Raw genomic sequence first — 19,881 nt, 5'->3', positions numbered from 1 at the left:
ATAACCTGGGATCCGGGATGGAGTCCCAAGTCGGGCTCCCTGCAAGGAGCCTGCTTCTCCCTGTGCCTATGTCTCTGCCTCTCTCTCTGTGTCTCTCATGAATAAATAAATAAATCTTAAAAAAAAAAAAAAAAAAAAGAATGGTAGCTTAACAGAGCACATACACAAATAAAGCAATATAATCTCTTCATTACAATTATAAAAACAATGTAATTCAGGGGATCCCTGGGTGGCGCAACGGTTTAGCGCCTGCCTTTGGCCCAGGGCGCGATCCTGGAGACCCGGGATCGAATCCCACATCGGGCTCCCGGTGCATGGAGCCTGCTTCTCCTTCTGCCTGTGTCTCTGCCTCTCTCTCTCTCTCTCTCTCTCTCTGTGACTATCATAAATAAATAAAAATTTAAAAAAAACAAAACAAAACAAAAAAAAAAAAACAATGTAATTCACCATCAGCTTATATATAAAAATATGGACCATTCCACCAAATATAGTTAATAACTCAGTCCTCAAGTTCAAATTATGTTGATTCTGAAAACATTAAATATAAAATTAGAATAGTTTTAATATGGTTCTTTAACAAAAGATGTCATATGAAAAAAAAAAGATGTCATAAAGCACACCAAATAAATATACTATGGGAAATATTTAACATAAACATCACAAACTACTCACTTTCTGCTCCTAAAAAGGAAATACTAACTGAAAATAAAAATAAGTTTCTCATTCCAAATCAACACACAAAAGTCGTTTTAACTTTTCCCCTCAGCTTTATTTAAACATACCTGACATAAATTATTGTGTAAGTTTAAGGTATACAATGTAGTAATTTGATATATGTATGTATGTGTGTATGTATACATATACATACACACATATATCTATAGTAAAACATTTACCAAAATAAGGTTAGTTAAGACATCTATTACTGGGGATCCCTGGGTGGCTCAGCGGTTTAGCGCCTGCCTTCGCCTTCAGCCCAGGGCATGATTCTGGAGTCCCGGGATCAAGTCCCACACATCGGGCTCCCTGCATAGAGCCTGCTTCTCCCTCTGCCTGTGTCTCTGCCTCTCTGTGTGTCTCTCTCATGAATAAATAAATAAATAAAATCTTAAAAAAAAAAAGACATCCATTACCTCACATAGCTACAATTGTGTGTGGGGGGAGAACTTTTAAGATCTACTCTCTTAGCAACTTTAAAATACACAATACAGTTAACTATAGTCACATGCTGTACATTACATACTCAGAACTTACTCATCTGGTAACTGGAAGTTTGTACCCTTTGGCCACCTTCACACAGTCCTCTACCCCTGTTTTTGGCAACCACCAATCTTTTTTTTTTTTATGAGTTTGGTTTTTTACTTTTATTATTCCACATATCAGTGAGATCATACATTTGTGTCTCTGACTTATTTCACTTAGCATAATGCTCTCTAGATTCATCCATGTTGTTATAAATGGCAAGATTCCCTTATTTTATGGCTAAATAATATTGTTACACATATATATCTCATATTTTCTTTTTCCATTCATTAAAAATAACTTCTTTCTTGAACACAAAGTATTCCGTTTATTATTACTTGTAATGGGAAGACACTTAGAAACCACGCATGCATGCACACACCCAGAATCCTATAACGCAGAATATGTTTTTCAATGTTTATACTTTTCCAAGCACAGTTGTGCTTTGCAATTTGCCTCTTCATTTAGTAATATATTGTAAACTTTACCTACATCATTAAATATTGTTTTATAACATGTTGAAATGGCTGAATAGTATTCCATTATATAAAATATTCAATTTAGTTCATTTATCCTCTAATGCTGAATACTGAAGTTTTTTCCAATTTGTTGCTATTTATTTATTTTTATTTATTTATTTATTTTTTTAATTTATGATAGGCACACAATGAGAGAGAGAGAGAGGCAGAGACACAGGCAGAGGGAGAAGAGAAGCAGGCTCCATGCACCGGGAGCCTGACGTGGGATTCGATCCCGGGTCTCCAGGATCACACCCTGGGCCAAAGGCAGGCGCTAAACCGCTGCGCCACCCAGGGATCCCTTGTTGCTATTTTAAATAACACTATGGGGATCCCCGGGTGGCTCAGCAGTTTAGTGCCTGCCTTTGGCCCAGGGTGTGATCCTGGAGACCTGGGATCGAGTCCCACATCAGGCTCCCTGCCTGGAGCCTGCTTCTCCCTCTGCCTGTGTCTCTGCCTCTCTCTCTCTCTCTCTGTGCGTCTGTCATGAATAAATAAATAAAATCTTTAATAAATAAATAAATAAATAAACAGGGATCCCTGGGTGGCGCAGCGGTTTAGCGCCTGCCTTTGGCCCAGGGCGCGATCCTGGAGACCCGGGATCGAATCCCACGTCGGGCTCCCGGTGCATGGAGCCTGCTTCTCCCTCTGCCTGTGTCTCTGCCTCTCTCTCTCTCACTGTGTGCCTATCATAAATAAAAAATTAAAAAAAAAATTTTTTTTTAAATAAATAAATAAATAAACAAACAAACAAACAAACACTATGAGGAACATCCTTATATATAAATCTTTTAATATATTTCAGATGTCCTCTAAATAGAACTGTTAGGTCAAAAGGAATGCCCATTTCTAATTCTTTCAATACATACATCAAACTGCCTTTCAAAAAAAGTACCAATTTACAGCTGACCAATGAATATGAAGGTGTCAGTTTCCCCACATTCCTAAGCAACACTGTTTTTATTTTTTCAATATTTTTAGTTTTGTAAATCTGTTCGGTGGAAAAATCATGTAATTGTTTTATTGCATTTGATTTCTAGTGCAACTGAACATAAATTTATATGATTGCTGAGCATTTGTAACTCTTCTTTTGTTCATTTTCCCTTTGGGAGACCATCTTTTTAACTTTGATATATATTCGTTATATATTAATATTAACCCATAACCTGGGGCACCTGGGTGGCTCAGCCAGTTGTGCATCCAACTCTTGGTTTCAGCTCAGGTTGTGATCTCGGGGTCATGGGATCAAGCCCCGAATCCAGCTCTGTGCTCAGCAGGAATCTGCCTGTCCCTCTCCCTCTGCTCCTCCCCTTGCTTGGCTGGCGCGCGCACTCTCTCTCTCTCTCTCATTAAACAAACAAACAAACAAACAAACTTTATTAAAAACAACAACAGGGCAGCCCGGGTGGCCCAGTGGTTTAGCGCAGCCTTCAGCCCAGGGCCTGATCCTGGAGACCCGGGACCGAGTCCCACATGAAGGGCAGAGACACAGGCAGAGGGAGAAGCAGGCTCCATGCAGGGAGTCCGATGCAGGACTCGATCCCGGACCTCCAGGATCAGGCCCTGGGCTGAAGGCGGCGCTAAACCACTGGGCCACCTGGGCTCCCCTCATGGAGCCTGCTTCTCCCTCTCTGCCTGTGTCTCTGCCTCTCTCTCTGTGTCTCTCATGAATAAATAAATAAAATCTTTTAAAAATAAATAAATAAATAAATACAACAATAACATTAACCCACAACCTTTTGCCATCTATGTTTGCAATGTTTTTCTTATTTTTGTCATTTATCTTTGGCTTCTGGCATTTTTTTTGACATAAGGAACTTGTTAATATTTATGCACTTACATATATATTTTTTCTTTTATGAGTTATTCCATAAAAGCCACTGGCTAGTTTTTATGTTTGCCTTGTTCAAATTTACCAACAGAACTGGAATGTATTACAAAGTTCTCTCAAACTAGAATTTCTCACATTTGGGTAATAGAAATTCAAAACCATAAATTTTGACAATGTCATATTTCTAGGACATAATTTAAAATGTGTGCTTAAGGTAATAACTTACTTAAGGATCCATTCTTCTAAAATTATGTGCTATGCTCTGGTATTGCAAAATCAAGGAATCCTGCTTCATCACAATTCAGCATATTAATTGTAGCCATGGCATTCAGGAAGTCAAATATTTTCTATTTTGTTTTGATACCTTCAGCAGTTAAGGAGGAAGATAAATCTATATGCATCACAATGAATTCAGTATTTTTATTTGATATTAAAACTCATTTCAAGATAAACTTATCTTTAAAATATGCTCAGGATAGGTTCAGAGTTTCCTTATATCATTACATAATTGAAACAGTAACAACACAAAGAGGAGTATGTGCATTGCATCTGTACCTATTAGGCTTTCCATATCTTTTGAGTAAGGCTCTATAATGTCCAGTTCTCACTGTAATTCTCCCTCACTTTCTATCAGAAACAGATCACAAATTATAAAACATAAACCCACAGGGTGGACTGTTTCATTTTGTAAAGAGCTATGTATTTCTATGGATCTCTAGTTTGCTATTTTTCTCAAGCATAAAAGATTACCAAAATATTTTAGAAACATGAAGCAAAATGAAAACATAAAATTAAAATTATTTCTGAGAGAATGCTTTACCTAGTCAAATTACAAATGACTATCTTAATCTTGTAGAATGCTGCATTATAAAGTTGATAAATTCGGGGCACCTGAGTGGCTCAGTGGTTGAGCATCTGCCTTCAGCTCTTGGGATCCAGTCCCGCATCAGGCTCCTTGCAGGGAGCCTGCTTCTCCCTCTCCCTTTGTCTCTGCCTTTCTCTGTGTCTCTCATGAATAAGTAAATAAATTCTGAGAAAAAAAATAAAGCTGATTGGGGATTCTTGGGTGGCTCAGCAGTTTAGCGCCTGCCTTTGGCCCAGGGTGTGATCCTGGAGACCTGGGATCGAGTCCCATGTTGGGCTCCTGCATGGAGCCTGCTTCTCCCTCTGCCTCTGCCTCTGTCTCTGCCTCTCTCTCCCTATGTCTATCATGAATAAATAAAAAATCTTTAAAAAAAAAAGAAATAAAAAAAATTAAATAAAGCTGATAAATGTAATTTTTAGTACTTTAACAGATTAAGGGCTCAAAAGTTTCTATTTACAAATACTACAATGGAAAAAAACCAAAAACTACAATGGCATTTGTGAACGTCGCTTATTTAACACATTTTCTGCAGGTTGAATTAAGTCTCATTCTTTATAAAAACATAACAATCTGCCACAGATTATAGGCTCTGAATTTTAGACAACACAAAATAATTTCTTACAAACTTTCTAATTTACTCTTACCTCAAGGATGGAAAACCCCACTGAAGGCTTTTTAAAACTCATCAGACACAGAAGAAAAAAAAACAGCTTTAATTGTAGGATCTCACTGACACAAACATAAGGAAATTCTGAGTTATAGATACTTCACATTAAGCTTTTTCCACTGACATTGTAACTTCTGTCAACATTCAAAGAAAATTCAACCCTGGTCAAAGGTGACAGTTTGACAATCCTGGAAGACAACATCCTCTGTTTATTTGAACAAGTTTATACCCTCTGCTCAGGGAATTCGAGTTTCTCTCCTCTCTGACTTGACCTCTCAAATTCAAACTACTACACTTTAGGGTAGTGAATTCTGTCTCCAAGATTTAACTTCACAACAATCTACCTCCAAGGAAAAACACTGAGACCACTGCATATAAAAAGGAATAAATTTCTGAGACTAGTTTCTAGTTTCTGGCGTTTGCATAGCTCTAAACACACAATAATTGCTTCAGTTGCCTTAAAAATTAAATCCCAAATTAAAATTCTTAGAAATCACAATTAGTAACTCTAAAAAGCTTCAATACAGCAAGAATAGGGTCGCAAATCCCTTCAAAATAAAGTTGTAAATAAAATGAACTGGGTATTTGCATTTTCAATAAACAAATATGTTACATGTTAACTTGGTGCAAATGATCCTTTTGTTTGTAAAGAAGAGGCCAAGGAGATAGTTTATAGATCTTCTATGATATATCTGATAATGCTAGTGGCAGAACAACAAAGGACAATCTATAGTCAGAATTAAGACATTCTCTGTTTTAACATAATTTCTACCATGATTATATACTTTAGTTGGAAAAATACTTATCACATTCATAAACTAAAAATTTCTAAATACATTTTTTTCTATTAAAAATAAACAAAAGTCCATTTGGGAGCACAAATAAAGAAATATAAGCCTTAAAGACACCAAATGTTATTGCAAAGTTGCAGTTGCCTGCTCTTGTTTGCAGTGCAGTGGTTAGGAACACAGCCTACAGAGTCAGCTTGTCCTGGGTCTAGATCCAGTCTTGCCATTATTACTAGCAATATGACTTTGGACAAGTTAACTTCTCTGTGGCCATTTCTTCATCTTTCATCTGAAAATGATACTCTCTCCTTTGAGGATTATAAGTTAAAATATGGCAAGAGCTTATAACATTGCTTGGCACACTTTTAAGTGGGCAGTGTTAGGTATTATTTTTGTTATCTTTCCACTTTTAGGTTTTGGACATAATTTGAAGTAGTTTTTTTTAAAAGATTTTATTCATTTATTCATGAGAGACACAGAGAGAGAGAGAGGTAGAGACATAGGCAGAGGGAGAGGCAGGCTCCATGCAGGGAGCTTGATGCGAGACTTGATCCTGGGACCCTAGGATCACACCCTGAGTCAAAGGCAGCCACCCAGGCATCCCAATTTGAAATATTTTTAAACCAATTTTCTGATCACTTTTTGAAAGATGGAATAATTATACAGATAACTATTAACATCTTCCCAGATGAGCCCCTGATAGGTAGAGCTATAGCCCAGAGTGGTAAATAGTTGTTTTTAATACAAATAATGAATGTGGCTGTTACTGGTAACTTTGGCTTGATTTCCCATATGCAACAACAACAACAACAACAACAACAAAACCCAACCAGGGGAAAACAAGCAGTATTAGAAAATACTTGGGTTTGTCCTATTATCATTACAGAGTAAAGCCAAATTCCCTTTACTTAGCCTGATGGGCATTGAAAATATTAGTCATCAAATTAATCCCAACAAATAACAATAATTGATTGGTTCATTGATGTATTTCCCCTTGTCTTCCCCAACCTTTCTCTAACTAGTCAGAAAGGAAAGTTTTCATATTTTCTGAGAATCTCACTGCCGCTCTCAAATCATACTCTATATCTTAGTATAATTAAAAAAATGAGTCAGCACAAGCACCTCAGAAAACTAGCAGTACACTGAATGTAGAGATACTTCACATAATAAAAATAAATCTGGAAAACATTTTTTTTTTAAAAAAGAGTGCCAAAAGCAATGGAGTAATAAATGGAGAGTGAATGTTGGAGTAGATTTTGCAAGCCAGCTTCCAAAACATAAATGTTCTTATCAATCAATATATGGTTTTTCATCTTAATAGTATTATGATACATAGATAATGGATGTAATTATTATGAATAAATCCAAGAAAGAAAATATCCAGTACGAGACAAATTATAACTTCTCCTTTATTGAATATTGAGGAGGGGAGACTGGGAGGTCAAGATAATCTGTATTAAGCTCAACTGCAAAGTGCATTATGCATAACTGTGCAACATGGTAATTGACTTTACTAATGTGATACAAAAGAAAATTTAGGAGACATAAAATGCCCCTGAGCTGCAAATATATTTGAATGCCAATTTAATTTGGAGTCTATCTCATCATTATAGTCCTTAGAATATAGTTAGTTAAGAGCCAGGAAAAGGCCATTAGCTTTAATCCCTGAAACAATACTGTATGTATTCCTTTCAAGGATATACTTCTCTTCAAGGCTCCATATAACCCATATTCCAATATTTATGTTAAAGGTGACATACCACACAAAAATTACCCAGGAGGGTCAAAGAAGAGTTTTATAGCTGAGGATGATTTCTCCTAAGTTCTACTACCATACCCTAAATTTGTTCTAGTTCTTATTTAAATTCTCCATGACATTCTGTAGGACTTAAGTGAGGTCAGAAAAACTGCTATAGTCAGGGATGCCTGGATGGCTAAGCAGTTGAGTGTCTGCCTTTGGCTTAGGGCCTGATCCTTGGGGTGTGGGGATCGAGTTCTGCATTGGGCTCCCTGCAAGGAACCTGCCTTCTCCCTCTGCCTAGGTCTCTGCCTCTCTCTGTGTCTCTCACAACTTAAAAAAAAAAACAAAAACAAAAACAAAAAAAAACACCCTGCTATAATCACTCTAATACATGGGGTTCTAGACCATATAAACATAAGCCCCAGGCAACCCTTCTTTAAAATTCTGATGTTCAAGGCTCCACAGAACACATTTCAACTCTTAGTGCTATACATTATCTAGGTACCTGGAAGAAGACAGATACCAATAGCCCCTTTTTTCTGTTAACTGCACCTTTGTTGTAAGAGTCCTTCTGAGGCTGCTATACCTTGAAGACAGTTGGGAAAAGAATCAGGAATGCCCTGCCTTCCTAACTGGGTATTCAGGCTGAGCTCAGTAAGGCTGTCAGGAAGCAAGCAGTACAATGGACAAAGATAAACGACATGTCATCTGATTCTTGTCTTTATATGTTTAAAATTAAAATGTGACAGTATCAGAAAGTTAACATGTGGACCTAATTTTGAAAATACAAACAGGAAGCACCCCCACCCCAATATTACCATTAAAAAAAAAAGGAAACCAAACCTCAAAGATACCTTCCAAGGAAGTCATGGGTGTGTCCAAAACTAACAAAAGTAATAAACGTCATCTAAAACCCTGAAACCATCAAAAGTGAGGGTCTCATTCAACCAACTAGAAATCTAACACCTGTAAATTACTCCTCTCTTTGATTAGTAAAAAGAGCATAGATTTATATTGTAAAATCTCCAAACTGACTTAAGTTTTTCAGTAACAAGGGATTATCATCATTAACAAGAAAAGATCCAATGTCAATATTCTACTTAAAATAAGGATAATTAAAAATGAGTACAATTTCAAAAAAGTTTTTTATCACTGTGATGCTCACGATTTAAATGTACAAAAAAAAAAAAAAAAAACAGTCTGATCAATGGAAACTAGATTGTGAAATTTGACTTTCTTATTCCCAGAAATAAGCCTAAAACTTGTGTTTCCAACATTGCAGGGGAAAAAATACTTCCGATTTTAGAACACTTCTATTAACAAAGCTAAGATTTAAAGAAAAATTTTTTTCCTTTAACCACTACACAAAATTGGGGACACTGGTACTTTAGCGCTAACTTTTCAACATTATTTTTATTAAGTTCCGGAGTCAAAGTATTCTGACACTTTATTGTGCAGTAAAGGGATATTATTTTTCTGAAGAACTCAGTAACCTGGAATTGTCAGATATCTTTTTAAAAGATACTCAAATACTCAAGACAAATTAATAAAAACTGGAAGGTTTTTGTTTTTGCTTCCTTTTGTAAGAATAATGTGGCAATCTATACTCTAACAAGAGAGGCAAAAATGTCTCACTGGTAGTTAGAATATCCAGAAATCTGTGAACACTTTTGAGATTCATATATGTTTACAGGGCACTAGAATAGTTAAGTTTCCTTTGATTCTACCTTCAACTTGCAATCTAATCTTGCATGTTATTTACCTATTTATAACATCTTCCCTTTATAAGATTACCTCGATCACCTACCTACACAAAAACAAGTCAAATGAACCACCACAAGCACATTCATAAATATAAACCTAACACAAATCAAATAGTTTGAATACTAACACTAATATAACTTGAAAAACTTGACATCAGTACCAGAAGAGCAATAAATGGCACCCTTAAAAAAAATAAATAAATAAATAAATGGCACCCTTTACTAGTCTTGATGTGGTTTCTGCATATGTAAATAACACTTAAAAAAAATCAATTGAGAGCCAGAAAATGAAGATGAAATGAGAAGTTGGGGCACAATAGGAAGTGCTGACCAAAATATTTATGTTGTAACACTCCAAACAATGATAGCACTTTTTCCCCCCTTTCTATCATATATATCACGAAGTACCCATGGAAGAAATATATCCACCTTAAATTTCTTAACACAATCCAAAATATCCTGTTGGCAAAAACATGAATGCTGAAAAAGCCAGGACAAGAGAGAAGGCTGGATAATTTATGGAGTTGGGTATACAGCAAAGATTTTATGTAGTTCAGCTCCAAGTTATGCAATAACCAAACTGCTAGTGATAGAAATCAACTTTTTTTTTCTGAGGTTTTGCTTTTTTGAAGAAAGCTCTCTCCAATCCTTCCCTGTGTCTCAACCAGGCACTTGAAATTTTCATCTTCTGAAAGGCTCTGGAAAACAAGTAATCTACGAGATGACACTTACCTGACCAAAGGTGTAGTGTTTTACTTAAACATGACATCATAAACTGCCAAATGGTAAATTTTTCTTAAAATCAGAAGCCCCTTCTCCCCGTTACACTATCAATTCTAACAACTATAATCTGCCATGAGATGGAAATTGGTACCAAAACAAAAAACTCAAAGCCTCGATAAAAAGTCAATCAATCAATAGGATTCCACTATCTGAAATTATCAGAACTGATCCAATGTTCAGTGTTACAAAATAAAATTAGAAAAACATGAAAGGCACATGAAATAAAACACATCCTCTCCTACTAGCTGATAAATATAAACAAACAAATAACAAGAAAGTTGAGAAAAAAAGCAAAGTTATGCTATCTCCATTGAACAATAACAAAATTATCTGAGATAATATACGCAACAGCTGAAAGCTTATTATGGCCCAGGCGGCTATCCAAACACTTTGGAAACCTAAGATACCAGTAGATGATAAACACCATTTGAAGACTGGGAAAAAAAAAAAAAAAAAAAAAAAGACATAAACCTGTTTAATAATTTGGTGACACACTAGCCCTTCCAAGGGGCATTCCCCGAGGACATTCCAGCGACAATTAATGGAACTGTATTTAGGTAAATATCTACTGCACAGTGCTTTGGGCAGAGCACTGACCTGAGAGTCCTCAACCCGACATTTCAGCCCCAGAAGGACTGAACAGCTGCGACAACAGAGCAGGCCACTTACTCCATCTACCTGGGACCTCAATTTCCTCATTTGTACAATAAGAGAATGTAGCATAATCCCAGGGTCCTTTCCAGCTCCAACATTCTATGACCCACTTTTAGTACTATTTATCTGATACAAAGGTCTGACAGGCTCACGAGGAACAAGAACAAGAACTGGGAAGGATCCCTTCTGTTTCTGCCTTTCACATTCTTGTGGTTTTCATTAATCCCATCTTCCTAAAAGCTGGCACTTGTTTTTCTTCTTTGCCTTTTCCATCACTGCTAGCTACAAGTGTTTGCAAACGCCTCTTGCTCCACACAAGTTCTTTTCTCTTCTTTGATCAGCCTGACCATCGTGCCAGATTCCTTTAGCCTCAGACCAGCTTTTGTGACACCACGACTTGCCTTCCGACTCTCCATATCTACCCCCGACACCAGGGCTTTTTTTTTTTTTTTTTTTTTTTTTACTATCCCTGGCTAGCAAAAAAAAAAAGAAAAAAAAAGAAGAAGAAAAGAAAGAAAGAAAGAAAGAAAGAAAGAAAGAAAGAAAGAAAGAAAGAAAGAAAGAAAGAAAGAAAGAAAGAAAGAAAGAAAGAAAAAAAAAAAAACACAAAGCATGCCGCATCCCGCTGCCACACTCACCAGCCGGGGCCTGGCGGGTCCTGATGTGGGATCCCGGACCCCAGAGCCGGATCGAAACGTTCGTATTTGTTGTCTTGACTCCTTATAAGGCACTGTTCCTTGAGGCTTGCCTAACACCTCCTCACCCCACCGGGCACCCCCGGGCTCATCCCACCCCGGGAGTCGCAGATCCCCCTTCTGAAACAGGAGGCAAGGCAAGGAGCCGCCAGGGGCTGCCTGGCACCGCAACCGGGAGGCGCGGGGTGGACGCCAGCAGCCCCCTCCGCCGGCAGGGGTCGGCGCCGGGCCCTTCACACGCCCACCCCGGCACGCGCGCCCGCACCGCCCCCCCGCTCGACCCCCTCCGCCCGCCCCCGCCTCGGCACGACGCCCCTCGCGTGCCCCGGCGCCCCCCGCGCCCCCGACCCCGGCGCGCAGCCCCCGCGGCCCGGGGAGCGATGGCGGCGGCGGCGCGGCCCTGCGGGCGTCTGGGCGGCCAGGGCGCGGGGCCCCGCCCGTGCAGGCTCCCCGGCCTCGCTCCCCGGCCCCGAGCCCAGCGCTCGCCCAGCAGCTCCTACCTCGTCGGCCCTCCGGGCGCCAGCCGCCGCCGCCGCCGCCCGCCCGCTCGCTGCTTCCCTCGGCCGGGCCGCCGCGCGTAGCCGCCTGCGCAGGGTCCCCGCCCGGGGTGACGGCTCCGGCCGCCGTGTCTCCTCACGCCGGGGCCCGCGGGGGCGCGCGCGCCGCTCGCGCACCGCGGCCCGAGCGCGCCCCGCGCCAGCGCGCGCCGCTTCCTGGTTCCGCCCGGCGCGCGCTCGTGAGCCCCGTGGCCCCTCGCACCCGGGCCGCGGCCGCCGGGGAGGGACCCGGAACCCCCCGGCGCGCCGGCGTGGGGGAGGGGCGGGCGCCGCGCGCGGCCCCTTGTCGCCGCTGCGAGAGGCGCCCCTCCCGGGCCCCGAGCCGGGTCCCACTGGGCCGCCAGCACATGCTGCTTTGTTTGGGTCGCTCGACCACCGCGAGCAGCGCCCGCCGCCGACTCTTGGGGTCGCGTCGACTGGCCCCCCTCCGCGGCCCGCCACCCGCCCTTCCCCCGGGCCGAGGCCCGCGTTCCGGGGCCTGTCCCTCCCAGGCCCAGGTCAGAAGTCCACCGCTGCCCCATCAATAATTATCCCGGGTTTGCTCCCTGGAGGGCGTTTCAGCCAGGGCTGCCTGCTTACCCCCCGGGCGGAAAGCCTGAATGGGCACAGCAGGAGTTTACACTCGCCCAGGCCAACTGGATGCGTCCACTGTTCCAGAGTGAATGGGGGGGGGGGGCGTCTGACACCATTTCCCTCCCTGGGGACTCTTGCTAGCTCCCACCAGTCAGAGCTGCGGGGAGGGAAGGACTGCTCTACCAAGAAAGGGAAGAATAAACACGATCGCCTCTGTAAGATCCAGAGGAAAGGGGTCTCTGAGAGCCTCTTCCGTGTAATGGGGAGGGGGTGTGGTGTCCTGTGAGCCTGAGTCACCCACTCTCCTCTCTTCTGGCTATATCTCTGGAGCTGGCCAGCCGTTTCCCTGGCAACCCTCCAAGGGCCAGCACCAAAGCAAGACGTGTCAGATCTCCAGAAACCTAGCTGCAGGGGCAGAAGGAGGACCTTACACAGAGACACCGAGCTTTCCTTCCTCACAGTCTGAAAAATCTTCATGTCAAGAGATGATCGAGATCTGCAAGGCCCCAACTTCTCCCATAAACCTCCTTTGGCAGCTCTTCCCAGCAGCCTTCCCTTTACCTCCAGAATGGCACCAACCACAAAGATCTTTGTGTCTGTAGCTGATCACAAAGTCCTCCCTCCCCCCCACCCCCACCTAGGCAACTGCTTCTATCCCACACTTTGGGCCAACACCTGGCACAGTGCTTTGCCCAGAGTAGGTGCGGGGCACCTGGAGGTTAGAGCAGGACAGGCTGGAGCAGGAAGCTGGACGGAAACACCAGCTCTGAGCTCTCTGGCACCCCTCTGATGGTCCCTGTGCAAGATGTTTTGGCACTTGAGTATACCATATTTCTCCTTGTAAGTTTTCCCATCTGCACACATGCTGTTCCCTTTGCCTGGAATGTGGTCCTGCCCTCTAGATGTCTGCCCTCTGTCTAGGCAGTGAGAACTTCCCTCTCCCTGTCTCCCATCACATGATGTTCATGCCTTGATCGTGGCACCTCTTGTGTTGAAGGACAATGTCTTGTTTATGTATCTCTCTACCCCTGACAGCACACAATATCCCATTTAAGTCCATCCCATGCCCAGCCCAGAGCAGACACCCAATAAATATTTGAGGAACAAACCCTATACTCTAAGAATAGAAATGGAAATCAGGAGGACTGTGTAGTAATTAAGAGCAAAGAATCTAAAACCAGACTTGCTGTCAACTGCTTGAGCAAGTTTTTGGCCTAGATTTCCTCATTGTCATGTGGTGATGGTCATAGGACCTACCTTGTAGCATTGTTGTGGAATTAAGTGAGATAATACATGTATAGGGCTTTGAAAGACTTAGGCACTATAGAGCTATTAACAGCAAAGATTTGCACCCCTCTTCCTAGGACTAGTGAGGTCTAGAATTCTGTCCAGCTGCCTTGGCTGCTGCTAAGTGACGGCTACAGGGTGCTAGTTAGAATGTCCTGGAGGGTGGGGTAGGTACACCTTTATTCTTGTGTCTCACAGCACATGAGGGTGGGGTAGGTACACCTTTATTCTTGTGTCTCACAGCACATGTCTGACTGACCACTATGAATCAAGCTAGATCTGGCTGGCTGTGTGCACAGACACGAAAGACGGAATGTTCTGGGTGACTACCTCAGCAAAACAAGAATGTTGTCAACCTAAGACAGGAAGGAAGGTCTAACACCTACCTCTCCCTACTTGTCAATTCAGATAAGGTGAGACCCTCTTCTCTTGGGCCTCAGGGATGTAGTTCCCTAGATGGAGGGCACACAGAACTGGGACATAACACAGAAGGAATCCGAGAAAGAAACTGAACGGGAAGCTACGATCCAGAAAGCCCTACAGAGAGCCCACATAGAAATTTCCCAGACACATACCTACAGACGCACTGACACCCACTGGAGAGAGAGTTGGTCATCTCTTAGCTGACCCTATCCTGACCCAGGAGAGAAAAAGGCTTGAGGAGAGCCTGGAATTCTGGTGGGCAGCCGTTGTGCATACATACAACCTACTCTCACCCAGGGACTGACTCCAGCCTCTTTCCCCTGCTCTCAAGAACACACATGTGGCTGCCATGGAGAAGAGAGAACAGCTCCCTGCTTCACAACTCCCTCAGCCCTGCCCAGCCACAGGGAGAACATGAGACCATTTTCTGGAAACATCATTGAAACCACAACCACAATCCCCTCTAGTCAGAAACTTATGCTCATGTGGCTTCCCTCTCCAGAATGCTCTGAACCCTGGGAATCAGGCTATTCTTGGGGACAGAAGCCAAGGAAGGACCCTGGCAGGAAATTATCTTCTTTCATAGGGGAGTGATTCCTCCTTATTAAGTCAATACAGGCATTGGACACTCAGCAGACAGCAAGGCAGATCTCCAGATCTCTAGGGCCTTAGAATGGAGATTTGTCACAGCCGGTGGTTCAGGAGAGGCTTTGTCAATGCCAGAGCGTGGGTGGTGAAAAGAGCTGAGTTTTTCAATTAGATCTGGTTCCAAATCCCAATTCTGCCAACTTACCAGCTGTGTTACCTTACTTCAATTCTCTCAGGGCCTCAGTTTCCCCTTATGTGTGAGTCATGGGAAGTAAAGTATAGGCTTATAAATACATAGAATCTTTCCGGGATGCACACAAGACCCGAGTAATTGTGGTTGCTTCTGAAAAAGGGATCTGGGGGACAGGAAAGGTGGAAAATTAATTCTTCACCATTTTGAATCTTATGAGGTTTTTTTTTTTGTTTTTTTTTTTTTTAGATTTTAATTATTGATTTGAGAGAAAGCATGCAAGCATGCTTGGGTGGGGCCTCTCGCTGAGCAGGGAGCCTGATGCGCAGCTCAATCCCAGGACCCTGGGATCATGACCTGAACCAAAGGCAGCCGCTTAACCAACTGAGCCACCCAGGCACCCTGGAATCTTCTGAGTTTTTGCCATGTGCTGTACTACCTATTAAAACATTAGGAAAGGACACCTGGCTGGCTCAGTCGGAAGAGCATGTGACCCCTTGACCTTGGGGTCACAAGTTCGAGCCCCATGTTGGGTGTAGAGATTACATATTTATTATTAATAATAAAACATTAGGGGCACCTGGGTGATCTCAGGGTCCTGGAATCAAGTCCTGCATCGACTCCCCACAGGGAGCCTGTTTCTCCCTCTGTCTGTGTCTCTGCCTCTTTCTCTCTGTGTTTTTCATGAATAAATAAATAAAATCTTTTTTAAAAATAAAACATAAATAAACTTTTTTTAAAAAGAAAAAATGGAGAGACAATATTTGTGAAAGTAGCCAAGCATCATGCCTGGCTTACAGAAGGCACTTAATAAATGTGTATTTACTCTTTCTTTCCCTCAGCCCAACCCCAGGCAGCTTGCTGGGCTGGGAGTAGGTGGCGTGGCAGTGAGGTGAGGGTGGGGAGATGGGATGTGAAGGATGGATGTGCAGGTCCTTGCAGGACTCACACGGCGATTCTCACACACTCTCTGTCTTGCTCTTGTGTGCCTCACTTACTTGGGCTCCCTTCCAGCCAGAACTAAAGGAATGGCTCTCTGGAAAGCCACCTGCCTCCTGGGACAGTGTCACAGTGCCCTCTCCACTCAGAGCCCTAGGGCAATGTGGTGGTATCCAGGGAGGACAAAATTGACACAGAGGAAGGAGCAGAGTGTCACCTCAGGCAGTATCTTCCTGGCTTGGAGAATTGGATTAAGAATTCAAAAGTCAGCCCAGCTTCAGGCAAAGATGAGGCTGCTGCTGCTGCTGCTGCATGGCAGGAAAGCAAGTCAGTAGCACTAGAGCAGGCAAAGGCCAGGGTGGCAGAGAGAGCCTTCTGGATGCTGTGGGTCAGGATGTGTGAAAGGGAAACAGAGGTCTGTATCAGTGCAAGGGACCCCCTGAAGTGTTGGAGCATGGGGAATCCCTCTCCTTTTTGAGGGACCTTCATTAAGCCAAAAAAAAAAGGCCAACAAATACCTATGAAGCCTCTATCATGAACCAAGCAGTGGAACATAGCCTTTCAGCAACTAGTGAAGAGCCAGAAGAAGTGGCCTCAGTATAGGATTGAGAGCTACAGGAGGCCCAGGAGAAAATGCCTACCTCTACTGGCCAGGGTCCCTGAACATCTATCATATGCTAGTCACTGTGACTGAATCTTCAGAGCAATCCTAGGAGATGGGTCTCATTGTTTTCCTTTTACGAAGGAGGTAGCTCAGCCCAGAAAGGCAAACTCAGCTGCCCAAAGTCACACAGCAGAGCCAGGCTTTGTACCAGGTTCTTAGGACTCCAAAGCCTTTGTATTTTTCTCTACATCACACTGACCCCATGAAAGATGAGCAGGATGTTACCAGGTGGCCAAGGGAGGAATGGTATTGCAGGGAGGTGGAATGAAGGGGGCAAAAGCTTGGAGTGAGAGAGGCCAGGGCACTGGGGAGACTGCATGGCTTAAGAAAGAGTAAAGGGAAGGCCCAGGAGTCGGTGGATCCCAGTAGCCAATGAAGAGCAGGCCAGTAGCCAGTGGGGAGGGAACGGAGCATTGGCCTCATCTTCATTTTGGCTTTATATCTACCACTTGCTCTGTGCTGGGGAGCCACCTTCGGAGGCTGGGAGCAGGGGAACGGCAGCAAAGTTGTGGTTGGGTTTGTAACATAATGACCCAGGGAACAATGAAAAACAGACAGGGAGAAAGGAACCCCCTCTAGTCGTAACAAAAGAGAATGGCCAAGCCGTGGGGGTGGCAAGCAAGGAGAGGCACGGTCTTCTCCCACACACCCCACTGAAGGCTTGAGGTAGGGTACTTGGCTGGCTGAGGCACAAAAGATTTCTTGTTGGTCTGGAAGGAGAAGAAATGAGTGAGTAGAGGGACCTGGTAGTCTTCGTGGGAGAGGATGAGAGCCAGACTCGAGGCAGGGCTGCTTAGGACAGTTGGCAGTCCCACTTGGGGGCCACCTGTCCTCTCTCCACCCCGCAGGCAGCAGGATCTAACCCCTGCCCTGAAAAGGAAGAGCAAAGATGAGCTCCTCCCTGTTCTCCTAACTGGCGGGAAATGTGTGCTGAGCACAGACATTTTCCCTCTCACCTCCTCATCCCATAGGTGGCTCTCCCTGGGCAGGTGGATAGGGCAGCTGGACAAAGGAAGAGAGGCAGGTGTTCCCTCCCCGCCATGGGTCCTGAACCCCTCCCGCCCCTATTCCCAGAAACAGGAGATAGTCACTGTGCCTCAGGCAGGATGGCCTTGTGTTCTCTTGGTAACTTCACTGTAAACTGACTTCCCTGAAGAGTGGTGGAGGACAAGGGACAGAGGCAGGAAGGGCAGACAGGCTTCACCCAGGACCCAGCAGCTTCCTCCCCTCCCCCCAATTCACGCAGAATTACTGACTGCACACACACCCCTTCCGTAAGTCCTGCTTCCCCTAAGAAGAATGAAGGACATTCTTCAGGGACTAGAATGGGGCAGTGTTCCTACAGGTAGGTACCAGGATAGGGAGGGAATCTGGGGAGAGAAAGGGACAGTGATCCTGGGGGTGCAGGATAGGCTGAATGTGGGCCTATGGCTCCCCTTCCAAGAGTTTAGAGAGGAGGTCGACAATCCAGCAGAGGCAAGGTGGGGGAAAGCAGAATGGATAAGCCCAAGGGCTTCAATTCTCTCTCTGCCAGCAGAGATACTTCCTGGAATGCCTCCAGCTTTCTTGGGAAGGCTCTTCACCCCCACCCCGCCTCCCCTCTGCCCTCTGGCTCCCAAACGAACTCTCCTTGAAGAAGGGACTTGGAGCAGAGGAAACAAAGACATCTCTATACCACCTCCCTCTGCCAGCCCTTCCCACCCGCCAGGGACGGTTAGGTCAAGGTGACCTCAATCTGTTCTTTCCAGGGAAGGGGCATGAGCACAGCCTTCTAGGCTAACCTGGTTTCCAAGGGCAGGCTGGAAATGGGACTTGGGATGATTCTTCCCTTCCTCTGTAAATTCAAACCCACCTTCATAGAACGCACAGGTCAACAGAGCAGGGGCACGGAGTGGTGTGGAGATGGATGTGCCATGTGCTGTGCAACAGAACAGTTATGGGCTAGCCCAGCCAGAGGAGACGTCTTCCCTCTGTGGGTGTGTGCTGGGGTTGGGGGATGTCAGGAAGGCTCTACGGAGACCTGCACATGGGCTGGGCTACTGGGATCCTAGTATATACTAACTGGATCCAGCTGTATACTAACTGGCCAGACACCTGTGGACAGCTCTCCTTCCTGGAGTAACCAAAGTGGATGAAGGGGGCTCTGCCTACCTTCAAGGTTGTCACAAGGATCAGTTGAGTTAAAGGGTAGGATGACGTTTGTTTTTTTTTTTTTTTTTAATTTTTTTTTTTTTATTTATTTATGATAGTCACAGAGAGAGAGAGAGGCAGAGACACAGGCAGAGGGAGAAGCAGGCCCCATGCACCGGGAGCCCGACATGGGATTCGATCCTGGGTCTCCAGGATCACGCCCTGGGCCAAAGGCAGGCGCCAAACCGCTGCGCCACCCAGGGATTCCCTAGGATGACGTTTGTATACCAATGTGCCATGATTCAGTCAGGCTATGTATGTCATATGCTAACTGCAAACTAGGCTAGGGATTATTACTGCTCCTAATAATATTTTATGGTCTGTCTTCTTTTGGGGGATGTAGTCTCATATGATTTTTTTAAGATTTTATTTATTTATTCATGAGACACACACACACACACACACACACACAGGCAGAGACACAAGCAGAGGGAGAAGCAGGCTCCATGCAGGGAGCCTGACGTGGGACTTGATCCCGTGTCTTCAGGACCATGCCCCGGGCTGAAGGCAGCGCTAAACCGCTGGGCCACCGAGGTTGCCCCCCATATGATTTTTTAAAATCCTTTCTCACTCTCCATGTAATGGTGTGTCTTGGAATTGGAAATGAGGGGCAATTAACAGAGGCCAGCCTGGGACCCTAAGCAATTTCTGATCTTCCTGAACCCTATCCCATAGGCCTCAGTTTTCTCCTCTATAGTCTGGGCCCCTAAAACCACCAGAGTGCTTTGTGGTGGGAAATAGCAGAGACCAAAGCAGGGGACTGAAAACAAAAAGAAACCCCAAATTTGACATTTCCGGGTAGTTGTGTTATCCAGAGCCAAGACCACAATCACCTCTGCCCCCAACCCAACTTTGACACCCTTCCCTCTGCCACTCCCTTGGGTGGCCTTTGCCCATCCTGGGAAAGCTCCAAAGCTCCTCCT

The 19,881-nt window shown here is 44.1% G+C and overlaps 1 protein-coding gene across 3 annotated transcripts in view; it reads right to left on the bottom strand.

The window, feature by feature from the left end:
- The window catches only part of LOC112655520 (signal transducer and activator of transcription 5B), a 70,659-nt gene extending 58,452 nt beyond the window's left edge, over positions 1 to 12,207 (bottom strand). For 2 of the 3 annotated variants that reach the window (XM_025440676.3, XM_049114697.1), the window contains exon 1: positions 12,048 to 12,207. The gene's annotated coding sequence lies outside the window, so the exon portion shown is untranslated. Of the gene's footprint in view, positions 1 to 11,490; positions 11,742 to 12,047 lie in introns of those variants that run through there. The other variant, XM_025440677.3, reaches the window with a different exon arrangement.
- Between the last annotated feature and the right edge of the window lie 7,674 nt (positions 12,208 to 19,881).

The sequence above is a fragment of the Canis lupus genome, chromosome 9 (assembly GCF_003254725.2).
Source record: "Canis lupus dingo isolate Sandy chromosome 9, ASM325472v2, whole genome shotgun sequence".
NCBI classification, from domain to species: domain Eukaryota; kingdom Metazoa; phylum Chordata; class Mammalia; order Carnivora; family Canidae; genus Canis; species Canis lupus.
This window is presented reverse-complemented; position numbering and strand designations above follow the sequence as displayed.